Source organism: Nerophis ophidion, linkage group LG01, assembly GCF_033978795.1.
Source record: "Nerophis ophidion isolate RoL-2023_Sa linkage group LG01, RoL_Noph_v1.0, whole genome shotgun sequence".
NCBI lineage: Eukaryota > Metazoa > Chordata > Actinopteri > Syngnathiformes > Syngnathidae > Nerophis > Nerophis ophidion.
This window is the reverse complement of record NC_084611.1, coordinates 15,638,015-15,651,034: the sequence shown is the minus strand read 5'-3', so window position 1 is coordinate 15,651,034 and position 13,020 is coordinate 15,638,015. Positions and strand designations below refer to the sequence as shown.

The following is a 13,020-nucleotide window of genomic DNA, read 5'->3' as shown; positions in this document are numbered from 1 at the left end:
GATGCTTGGCATTTTTAGAGTACAGTCTCCTCCTACAACGTACATCTGAGTCATCATGTTGGTCTACGACAGGGGTCTGCAACCTTTACCACTCAAAGAGCCATTAAGACCCGTTTCACAAAATAAAGAAGACAGTGGGAGCCGCAACCATTCTCGCGAATGTCTGCTGGTGGTCACCCAGATAACAATTTAAGGGCGTGCTATGAAGCCATTGCCTTAGACGCCGTCTACAACATGTACATATTTCTTGCCAGTCCAGCAACATGTTGAATGTGGCTTCCGCAGATACACGTACACGACTGCAAGGCATACTCGGTGATACAGATTACACTGGAAGTTGTGATATAAACAACTTTAACACTCTTACTAATATGCACCACACTGTGAACCCACACCAAACAAGAATGAAAAACACATTTCGGGAGAACATCCTCACAGTAACACAACATAAACGCAACACAACAAATACCCAGAATCCTTTGCATCCATGACTCTTCCTGACTATATTATACACCCCGTTAGCACCAAATGATGTCCGGGAGAGGCACTGAAATCCGGAATCCCCCAGTAACAGTCTGGGGGGTCTGCAATTATGCAGTTGAGCCGCATCAGAGTTGCTCCGGAGCCGCAGGTTGCCGACCCCTGGTCTACAAGAACGTGATGGTGACCACTCCTACAGAACAACATACACCTGCATCATCATGTTGGTCTAATACCAGGTGATGGTGACCACAACTACAGAACAACGTAGATCTGAGTCATCATGTTGGTCTACAACCGGGTGATGGTGACCACTCCTACAGAACAACATACATCTGTGTCATCATGTTGGTCTACAACAGGGGTCTGCAACCTTTACCAGTCAAAGAGCCATTTAGACCCGTTTCACAAAATAAAGAAGACAGTGGGAGCCGCAACGAAATGTCTGCTGGTGGTCACCCAGATAACAATCATAAGGGCATGCTATGAAGCCATTGCCTTAGACGCCGTCTACAACATGTACATATTGCTTGCCAGTCCAGCAACATGTTGGATGTGGCTTCCACAGATACACGTACACGACTGCAAGGCATACTCGGTGATACAGATTACACTGAAGGTTGTGATATAAACAAGTTTAACACTCTTACTAATATGCACCACACTGTGAACCCACACCAAACAAGAATGACAAACACATTTCGGGAGAACATCCTCACAGTAACACAACATAAATGCAACACAATAAATACCCACAATCCTTTGCATCCATGACTATTCCTGACTATATTATACACCCTGCTAGCACCAAATGATGTCCGGGAGAGGCACAGAAATCCGGAATCCCCCAGTAACAGTCTGGGGGGTCGGCGATTATGCAGCTGAGCCGCATCAGAGTTGCTCCGGAGCCGCAGGTTGCCGACCCCTGGTCTACAAGAACGTGATGGTGACCACTCCTACAGAACAACATACACCTGCATCATCATGTTGGTCTAATACCAGATGATGGTGACCACAACTACAGAACAACGTAGATCTGAGTCATCATGTTGGTCTACAACCAGGTGATGGTGACCACTCCTACATAACAACATACATCTGTGTCATCATGTTGGTCTACAACAGGGGTTTGCAACTTTTACCACTCAAAGAGCCATTTAGACCCGTTTCACAAAATAAAGAAGACAGTGGAAGCCACAACCAAATGTCTGCTGGTGGTCACCCAGATAACAATCATAAGGGCGTGCTATGAAGCCATTGCCTTAGACGCCGTCTACAACACGTACATATTGCTTGCCAGTCCAGCAACATGTTGTATGAGGCTCCCGCAGATACACGTACACGACTGCAAGGCATTCTGGGTGATACAGATTACACTGAAGTTTGTGATATAAACAACTTTAACACTCTTACTAATATGCACCACACTGTGAACCCACACCAAACAAGAATGACAAACACATTTCGGGAGAACATCCTCACAGTAACACAACATAAACGCAACACAACAAATACCCAGAATCCTTTGCATCCATGACTATTCCTGACTATATTATACACCCCGCTAGCACCAAATGATGTCCGGGAGACGCACCGAAATCCGGAATCCCCCAGTAACAGTCTGGGGGGTCGGCGATTATGCAGCTGAGCCGCATCAGAGTTGCTCCGGAGCCGCAGGTTGCCGACCCCTGGTCTACAAGAACGTGATGGTGACCACTCCTACAGAACAACATACACCTGCATCATCATGTTGGTCTAATACCAGGTGATGGTGACCACTCCTACAGAACAACATACATCTGAGTCATCATGTTGGTCTACAACCTGGTGATGGTGACCCCTCCTACAGAACAACATACATCTATGTCATCATGTTGGTCTACAACAGGGGTCTGCAACCTTTACCACTCAAAGAGCCATTTAGACCCGTTTCACAAAATAAAGAAGACAGTGGAAGCCGCAACCAAATGTCTGCTGGTGGTCACCCAGATAACAATCATAAGGGCGTGCTATGAAGCCATTGCCTTAGACACCGTCTACAACATGTTCATATTTCTTGCCAGTCCAGCAACATGTTGAATGTGGCTCCCGCAGATACACGTACACGACTGCAAGGCATTCTGGGTGATACAGATTACACTGAAGTTTGTGATATAAACAACTTTAACACTCTTACTAATATGCACCACACTGTGAACCCACACCAAACAAGAATGAAAAACACATTTCGGGAGAACATCCTCACAGTAACACAACATAAACGCAACACAACAAATACCCAGAATCCTTTGCATCCATGACTATTCCTGACTATATTATACACCCCGCTAGCACCAAATGATGTCCGGGAGACGCACCGAAATCCGGAATCCCCCAGTAACAGTCTGGGGGGGTCGGCGATTATGCAGCTGAGCCGCATCAGAGTTGCTCCGGAGCCGCAGGTTGCCGACCCCTGGTCTACAAGAACGTGATGGTGACCACTCCTACAGAACAACATACACCTGCATCATCATGTTGGTCTAATACCAGGTGATGGTGACCACAACTGCAGAACAACGTAGATCTGAGTCATCATGTTGGTCTACAACCAGGTGATGGTGACCACTCCTACATAACAACAAACATCTGTGTCATCATGTTGGTCTACAACAGGGGTCTGCAACCTTTACCACTCAAAGAGCCATTTAGACCCGTTTCACAAAATAAAGAAGACAGTGGAAGCCGCAACGAAATGTCTGCTGGTGGTCACCCAGATAACAATTTAAGGGCGTGCTATGAAGCCATTGCCTTAGACACCGTCTACAACATGTTCATATTTCTTGCCAGTCCAGCAACATGTTGAATGTGGCTCCCGCAGATACACGTACACGACTGCAAGGCATTCTGGGTGATACAGATTACACTGAAGTTTGTGATATAAACAACTTTAACACTCTTACTAATATGCACCACACTGTGAACCCACACCAAACAAGAATGACAAACACATTTCGGGAGAACATCCTCACAGTAACACAACATAAACGCAACACAACAAATACCCAGAATCCTTTGCATCCATGACTATTCCTGACTATATTATACACCCCGCTAGCACCAAATGATGTCCGGGAGACGCACCGAAATCCGGAATCCCCCAGTAACAGTCTGGGGGGTCGGCGATTATGCAGCTGAGCCGCATCAGAGTTGCTCCGGAGCCGCAGGTTGCCGACCCCTGGTCTACAAGAACGTGATGGTGACCACTCCTACAGAACAACATACACCTGCATCATCATGTTGGTCTAATACCAGGTGATGGTGACCACAACTGCAGAACAACGTAGATCTGAGTCATCATGTTGGTCTACAACCGGGTGATGGTGACCACAACTACAGAACAACATACATCTGAGTCATCATGTTGGTCTACAACCTGGTGATGGTGACCCCTCCTACAGAACAACATACATCTATGTCATCATGTTGGTCTACAACAGGGGTCTGCAACCTTTACCACTCAAAGAGCCATTTAGACCCGTTTCACAAAATAAAGAAGACAGTGGAAGCCGCAACCAAATGTCTGCTGGTGGTCACCCAGATAACAATCATAAGGGCGTGCTATGAAGCCATTGCCTTAGACGCCGTCTACAACACGTAAATATTGCTTGCCAGTCCAGCAACATGTTGAATGTGGCTTCCGCAGATACACGTACACGACTGCAAGGCATTCTGGGTGATACAGATTACACTGAAGGTTGTGATATAAACAACTTTAACACTCTTACTAATATGCACCACACTGTGAACCCGCACCAAACAAGAATGACAAACACATTTCGGGAGAACATCCTCACAGTAACACAACATAAACGCAACACAACAAATACCCAGAATCCTTTGCATCCATGACTATTCCTGATTATATTATACACCCCGCTAGCACCAAATGATGTCCGGGAGAGGCACCGAAATCCGGAATCCCCCAGTAATAGTCTGGGGGGTCCGCGATTATGCAGCTGAGCCGCATCAGAGTTGCCAAAGAGCCGCATGCGGCTCCGGAGCCGCGGGTTGCCGACCCCCGGTCTACAAGAACGTGATGGTGACCACTCCTACAGAACAACATACATCTGTGTCATCATGTTGGTCTACAACCAGGTGATGGTGACCACAGAACAACATACAATGGGGCAAAAAAGTATTTAGTGAGCCACCAATTGTGCAAGTTCTCCCACTTAAAATGATGACAGAGGTCTGTAATTTTCATCATGGGTACACTTCAACTGTGAGAGACAGAATGTGGAAAAAAAATCCAGGAATTCACATTGTAGGAATTTTAAAGAATTTATTTGTAAATTATGGTGGAAAATAAGTATTTGGTCAACCATTCAAAGCTCTCACTGATGGAAGGAGGTTTTGGCTCAAAATCTCAAGATACATGGCCCCATTCATTCTTTCCTTAACACTGATCAATCGTCCTGTCCCCTTAGCAGAAAAACAGCCCCAAAGCATGATGTTTCCACCCCCATGCTTCACAGTAGGTATGGTGTTCTTGGGATGCAACTCAGTATTCTTCTTCCTCCAAACACGACCAGTTGAGTTTGTACCAAAATGGATACATGGATGATACAGCAGAGGATTGGGAGAATGTCATGTGGTCAGATGAAACCAAAATAGAACTTTTTGGTATAAACTCAACTCGTCGTGTTTGGAGGAAGAAGAATACTGAGTTGCATCCCAAAAACACCATACCTACTGTGAAGCATGGGGGTGGAAACATCATGCTTTGGGGCTGTTTTTCTGCTAAGGGGACAGGACGATTGATCCGTGTTAAGGAAAGAATGAATGGGGCCATGTATCGGGAGATTTTGAGCCAAAACCTCCTTCCATCAGTGAGAGCTTTGAATGGTTGACCAAATCCTTATTTTCCACCATGATTTGCAAATAAATTCTTTAAAATTCCTTCATTTTTTTTTCCACATTCTGTCTCTCACAGTTGAAGTGTACCTATGATGAACATTACAGACCTCTGTCATCATTTTAAGTGGGAGAACTTGCACAATCGGTGGCTGACTAAATACTTTTTTGCCCCACTGTACACCTGAGTCATCATGTCGGTCCACAACCAGGTGATGGTGACCATTCCTACAGAAGAACATCCCCTGCGAGCTATCAAGGCATGAAGGAAATGTCAACACAAGCATGGAAAATATCAACAAAAACAGTACAATCCCAATGAACCCTTAACAATAAGCTCTCAAAACTTAGGCGCAACAACAAGGAATGAATACATGATAAAGTAAGAAAATAGTGCAAAGTGTGAAAATGTAAACAGAGAAAGAAACCTGAGAACTATTTTCAGCGGGTTTAGTACCAGGAAATTACGGCTGTGTAACATTATTTTGCCCTGTTATTCTTATTTAGTTACGTTACGCAGTAATTATTTAAATAGTATTTTAAAGTAGCACATATGTTTATCTTGACAGTCCTGCACTTTAGTTCCTACATGTTGTTTTTGTATACCCCAATAGGGAACGGACGAGGGTTGAAAAGAAAAAAAGGGGAGCACGGCTAAGGTGGTCCATTTTGGTCTCTTTGACAAAATATTTATTATATTTTGATATTGTTATATTGGCCAGCCATATTGGTTTATGTGAATACTGAAATGGTTTTAGGTCAGACACACTTTTTACACTCTTATGTAACTGGAACATATCAATTATTGGTACTCACAAATGATGATGCTAAATAATTAGCGACATGATGAAGATGAAGATGATGAGTTATATTCCTCCCTCCTCCTCCATGAAGCCACAAAAGAGGTGTTGATCTTGTAATGGTAGATAGTAGGACTGGAAGATACGGACAAAAAAAAAAAACTGATCAAGAGTAATACTTTATCATTTTTTTCTTAATATCACTTTTTTTTGTGGCTTTTAGTTTGCCAGTGTTGCACCAAAAACTAAAGAAACGACAGATTAGTTCAATTTTTTATGAACATACCAAGCAAATAAAGCAAATGAAATAAGATTATCAACTATTATTACCCAACAGTTAAATTATGAAATTATTCATTATGAGAGACACAGTACGAATGAGAAAGAGTCAAAATTATGTGATAAAATGTCTAAATTATTGGACAAAAAGTCAAAATTATAGGATAGAAAGTCAAGGTTTTGAGACAACAAGTTAGAAAATACATTTTGAGAGATATGTGAGATGGTCACAATTATGAGAAAAGTCTAAATCAAAATTATGAAATAAAAGCTCTAAAAATTAGATATAATGTCAGAGTTGTGAGATAGAAAGTCGAAGTTATGAGATACAATGTCACAATTATGAGACAAATAGTCCAAAATATGAAGTAAAAAGTCAAAATTATGGGATAAAAAGTTGAAATTGTGAATTAAAAAGTCTAATTTAAGGGAAAATATGAGATATAAATTTTAAGATATGAGACAAAAAGTCAAAATTACGAGATACAATGTCACAATTATGAGACAACAAGTCCAAAATATGAAGTAAAAAGTAAAAATGATGGTATAAAAAGTTTAAATTATGAATTAAAGTCTAAATTATGGGAAATTATGAGATATAAATGTCAAGTTACGAGACGAAACGTCAAAATTACGAGATACAATGTCACAATTATGAGACAAAAAGTCCAAAATATGAAGTAAAAAGTAAAAATGATGGTATAAAAAGTTTAAATTATGAATTAAAGTCTAAATTATGGGAAATTATGAGATATAAATGTCAAGTTACGAGACGAAACGTCAAAATTATGAGATATAAAGTCACAACTATGAGACAAAAAGTCAAAATTATTAAATAAAAAGTCAAAATTTAGAGAGACAAAGTCGAACTTAAGCGATAGTCAAAATTATGAGGTACAAAGTCACATTAATGAGTCAAAAGGTCAAAATGATGAAAGAAAGTCTAAATTATGAAATCAAAAGTCACAATTATGAGACAAAAAGTCCAAATTATGAACTGAAAACTCAAAAGTTTTGGCTAAAAAGTCTAAATTACGAAATAAAAACTCAATATTATTGGCTACAAAGTCACAATTAAGAGGCAAAAAGTCGAACTTGTGCGATAGTCAAAATTATTAAATAAAAAGTCAAAATTATGGGATAAAAAGTTGAAATTATGAGATAGAAAGTCAAACTTATGAGATACAATGTCACAATTATAAGAATAAAAGTCAAAATTATGGAATAAAAAGCAAATATTTTGAAATAAAAAGTCCAAATTAAGAGACAAAAGGTCAAACTTATGCGATAAAGTCAAGATTATGAGATACAAAGCCAAATCAATGAGTCAAAAGGTCAAAAATATGGGACAAAAAGTCCAAATTATGAAATAAAAACACACAATTATTGGCTAAAAAGTCTAAATTATTAAATAAAAACTCAAAATTATTGGCTACAAAGTCAAAATTAAGAGACAAAAAGTCAAACTTATGCGATAGTCAAAATTGATAAATAAAAAGTCAAAATTATGGGATACAAATTGAAATTATGAGATATAAAGTCACATTTATGAGATACAATGTCAAAATTATAAGACTAGAAGTCAAAATTATGGAATAAAAAGCAAATATTTTTAAATAAAAAGTCAAAATTAAGAGACAAAATGTCGAACTTAAGCGATAATGTCAAAATTATGAGATACAAAGTCACATTGAGTCAAAAGGTCAAAAAGATCAAATAAAGTCTAAATTATTAAATAAAAACTCAAAATTATTGGCTACAAAGTCAAAATTAAGAGACAAAAAGTCAAACTTATGCGATAGTCAAAATTGATAAATAAAAAGTCAAAATTATGGGATACAAATTGAAATTATGAGATATAAAGTCACATTTATGAGATACAATGTCAAAATTATAAGACTAGAAGTCAAAATTATGGAATAAAAGTAATATTTTGAAATGAAAAGTCAAAATTAAGAGACAAAATGTGGAACTTAAGCGATAAAGTCAAAATTATGAGATACAAAGTCACATTAATGAGTCAAAAGGTCAAAAAGATAAAATAAAGTCTAAATTATGAAATAAAAAGTCACAATTATGAGACAAAAAGTCCAAATTATGAAATAAAACTCAATTATTGGCTAAAAAGTCTAAAATATGAAATAAAAACTAAAAATTGTTGGCGAAAAAGTCAAAATTAAGAGACAAAAAGTCAAACTTATGCGATAGTCAAAATTATTAAATTAAAAGTCAAAATTATGGGATAAAAAGTTGAAATTATGAGATAGAAAGTCAAACTTATGAGATACAATTTCACAATTATAAGAATAAAAGTCAAAATTATGGAATAAAAAGCAAATATTTTTAAATAAAAAGTCAAAATTAAGAGACAAAATGTCGAACTTAAGCGATAATGTCAAAATTATGAGATACAAAGTCACATTGAGTCAAAAGGTCAAAAAGATCAAATAAAGTCTAAATTATTAAATAAAAACTCAAAATTATTGGCTACAAAGTCAAAATTAAGAGACAAAAAGTCAAACTTATGCGATAGTCAAAATTGATAAATAAAAAGTCAAAATTATGGGATACAAATTGAAATTATGAGATATAAAGTCACATTTATGAGATACAATGTCAAAATTATAAGACTAGAAGTCAAAATTATGGAATAAAAGCAATATTTTGAAATGAAAAGTCAAAATTAAGAGACAAAATGTGGAACTTAAGCGATAAAGTCAAAATTATGAGATACAAAGTCACATTAATGAGTCAAAAGGTCAAAAAGATAAAATAAAGTCTAAATTATGAAATAAAAAGTCACAATTATGAGACAAAAAGTCCAAATTATGAAATAAAACTCAATTATTGGCTAAAAAGTCTAAAATATGAAATAAAAACTAAAAATTGTTGGCGAAAAAGTCAAAATTAAGAGACAAAAAGTCAAACTTATGCGATAGTCAAAATTATTAAATTAAAAGTCAAAATTATGGGATAAAAAGTTGAAATTATGAGATAGAAAGTCAAACTTATGAGATACAATTTCACAATTATAAGAATAAAAGTCAAAATTATGGAATAAAAAGCAAATATTTTTAAATAAAGTCAAAATTAAGAGACAAAATGTCGAACTTAAGCGATAATGTCAAAATTATGAGATACAAAGTCACATTGAGTCAAAAGGTCAAAAAGATCAAATAAAGTCTAAATTATTAAATAAAAACTCAAAATTATTGGCTACAAAGTCAAAATTAAGAGACAAAAAGTCAAACTTATGCGATAGTCAAAATTGATAAATAAAAAGTCAAAATTATGGGATACAAATTGAAATTATGAGATATAAAGTCACATTTATGAGATACAATGTCAAAATTATAAGACTAGAAGTCAAAATTATGGAATAAAAGCAATATTTTGAAATGAAAAGTCAAAATTAAGAGACAAAATGTGGAACTTAAGCGATAAAGTCAAAATTATGAGATACAAAGTCACATTAATGAGTCAAAAGGTCAAAAAGATAAAATAAAGTCTAAATTATGAAATAAAAAGTCACAATTATGAGACAAAAAGTCCAAATTATGAAATAAAACTCAATTATTGGCTAAAAAGTCTAAAATATGAAATAAAAACTAAAAATTGTTGGCGAAAAAGTCAAAATTAAGAGACAAAAAGTCAAACTTATGCGATAGTCAAAATTATTAAATTAAAAGTCAAAATTATGGGATAAAAAGTTGAAATTATGAGATAGAAAGTCAAACTTATGAGATACAATTTCACAATTATAAGAATAAAAGTCAAAATTATGGAATAAAAAGCAAATATTTTTAAATAAAAAGTCAAAATTAAGAGACAAAATGTCGAACTTAAGCGATAATGTCAAAATTATGAGATACAAAGTCACATTGAGTCAAAAGGTCAAAAAGATCAAATAAAGTCTAAATTATGAAATAAAAAGTCACAATTATGGGACAAAAAGTCCAAATTATGAAATAAAAACAAAATTATTGGCTAAAAAGTCTAAATTAATAAATAAAAACTCAAAATTATTGGCTACAAAGTCAAAACTAAGAGACAAAAAGTCGAACTTATGCGATAGTCAAAATTATTAAATAAAAAGTCAAAATTATGGGATAAAAAGTTGAAATTATGAGATTGAAAGTCACATTTATGAGATACAATGTCACAATTATAAGAGTAGAAGTCAAAATTATGGAATAAAAAGCGAATATTTTGAAATAAAAAGTCAAACTTAAGAGACAAAATGTCGAACTTAAGCGATAAAGACAAAATTATGAGATACAAAGTCACATTAATAAGTCAAAAGGTCAAAAAGATAAAATAAAGTCTAAATTATGAAATATAAGTCACAATTATTGGCTAAAAAGTCTAAATTATGAAATAAAAACTCAAAATTATTGGCTATAAAGTCAAAATTGGGAGACAAAAAGTCGAACTTATGCGATAGTCAAAATTATTAAATAAAAAGTCAAAATTATGGGATAAAAAGTTGAAATAATGAGATAGAAAGTCAGACTTATGAGATACAATTTCACAATTATAAGACTAGAAGTCAAAATTATGGAATAAAAGCAATATTTTAAAATGAAAAGTCAAAAATGAGAGACAAAATGTCGAACTTAAGTGATAAAGTCAAAATTATGAGGTACAAAGTCACATTAATGAGTCAAAAGGTCAAAAAGATAAAATAAAGTCTAAATTATGAAATGAAAAGTCACAATTATGAGACAAAAAGTCCAAATTATGAAATAAAAACTCAATTTTGGCCTAAAAAGTCTAAATTATGAAATAAAAACTCAAAATTATTGGCTACAAAGTAAAAATTAAGAGACAAAAAGTCAAATTTATGCGATTGTCAAAATTATTAAATTAAAAGTCAAAATTATGGGATAAAAAGTTGAAATTATGAGATAGAAAATCAAACTTATGAGCTACAATTTCACAATTAGGAGTCAAAAAGTCAAAATTATGGAATAAAAAGCGAATATTAAAAAAAAAAAAGTCAAGATTAAGAGAAAATGTCGAATTTAAACTATAATTTAAAATTATGAGTAATAAAACCAGAATTATTAAATTGCCAAAGAAAGTCAAAATTGTGAAATAGTTACAATTATGAGAAAAGTTTAAATTATGAAATACAATAATCAATACATGATAAATAAAAACTCAAAATTATGGGATAAAAGTCTAAAAAAATACGATGAAAAGACAAAATTATGTGATAAAAAGTACAAATTATCAGCTATAAATTTGAAGTTATGAGACAAAAAGTCAAAATTATGAGATGCAAAATCACATTTATGAGACAAAACGTCAAAATTATTAAATAAAAAGTAACAAATTATGAAATAAGTCAAAATTATGGGATAAAAAGTTGAAATTGAGATAAAAAGTGAAAACTATGGGATGACAGTTGCCTTTAAAATGTGTGCAGAGATGGACAATTACTAACGTCAACAGTTGGCTCTGGAGCAAAAATCCCAGGATTCTGGAAATGTTGCAGTTCATAATTAAAAATAAAAGTAAAAGTTGGTAAATATTAACGTTATTTCCAGTAAGTGCACAACAAAAGCAGGGTAATTGAAGTTTTCACCACAAAAACACAAACAGAAAAAAGGTATAAAAAAAACATCAGAACGCTGACATTTAATTGGTGTTTTATTAGCAAAATACTTCAGACTTTCCATCGGAATTTTTATGTTAAAAGCCAGATTACAATATGTCTCAGTGAAATAAGCAATTGTAATATGTGACTCCCTGTTAAAGTTGTAAATTGATTTAAAATACATTTTAACTAGATGATGCAATTCCTTAGTGTGAATGCACCAATGCTGAAGTTGAACTAAAATCCCGGAATTTTTTTTAGAATTGTTGAATTAGAGCACACAATTTTTAAACAGGCTGAATATTTTGGAGTTGGAACAGTTTGAATGAGATGAAAAATGTGGGAGTTGTGGAAATTTGAAGAATGTCCCACTGATTTAAGTGGGAATTTCAGAAGAAATTGGGAATTACGGGAAAATGTAAAAAAAACTTAAATGGTCTGAATGAGTTGAAATAATTGGTGTTGGGATTTTTTAAATGGGTCGAGAAATGTTTAAGTAGTAACATGTTGAAATGAGAAATGGTATTACGGAATTCCTGGAGTTTCGGGAAAACTGAGAATTTTTCCAGTTTAAAAAAAAAAAACTTTTTTTTTTTTTTGTCTTGAATAGGAGGAATGTTTTGACGTTGGAACGGTTAAAATGCGTTGAAAAATGTGGAAGGAGTAGTCACCAGAAAAAAGGCAGTAAATAGGAAAAACAAGAATTCTGGAAAAAACCTGGAATTTTTTTAACTTGGAAAAAGGGAAGTTTGAATGTCCAGAATGGTGGAATATGTTGAAGGTTGAAAAATGTGGATATGGTGGAAGTTTGAAAAATGGCCAATTTATTTCAATGGGAAATTTCTGAAGAAATTGGGAATTTCTGGAAAATGTAAAAAAAACTTGAAGGGTCTGAATAAGTTGAAATAAATGGTGTTGGAATTTTTCAAATGGGTCGAGAAATGTTTAAGTAGTAACATGTTGAAA

General features: G+C 34.7%; 1 protein-coding gene across 1 annotated transcript in view; it reads right to left on the bottom strand.

Annotated features, from left to right (window-relative positions):
- Positions 1 to 6,036: 6,036 nt before the first annotated feature.
- LOC133550979 (TNF receptor-associated factor 2-like) overlaps positions 6,037 to 13,020 on the bottom strand; it is an 83,995-nt gene continuing 77,011 nt past the window's right edge. Inside the window, exon 11 of the mRNA XM_061897197.1 lies at positions 6,037 to 6,308. The gene's annotated coding sequence lies outside the window, so the exon portion shown is untranslated. The remainder of the gene's footprint in view (positions 6,309 to 13,020) is intronic.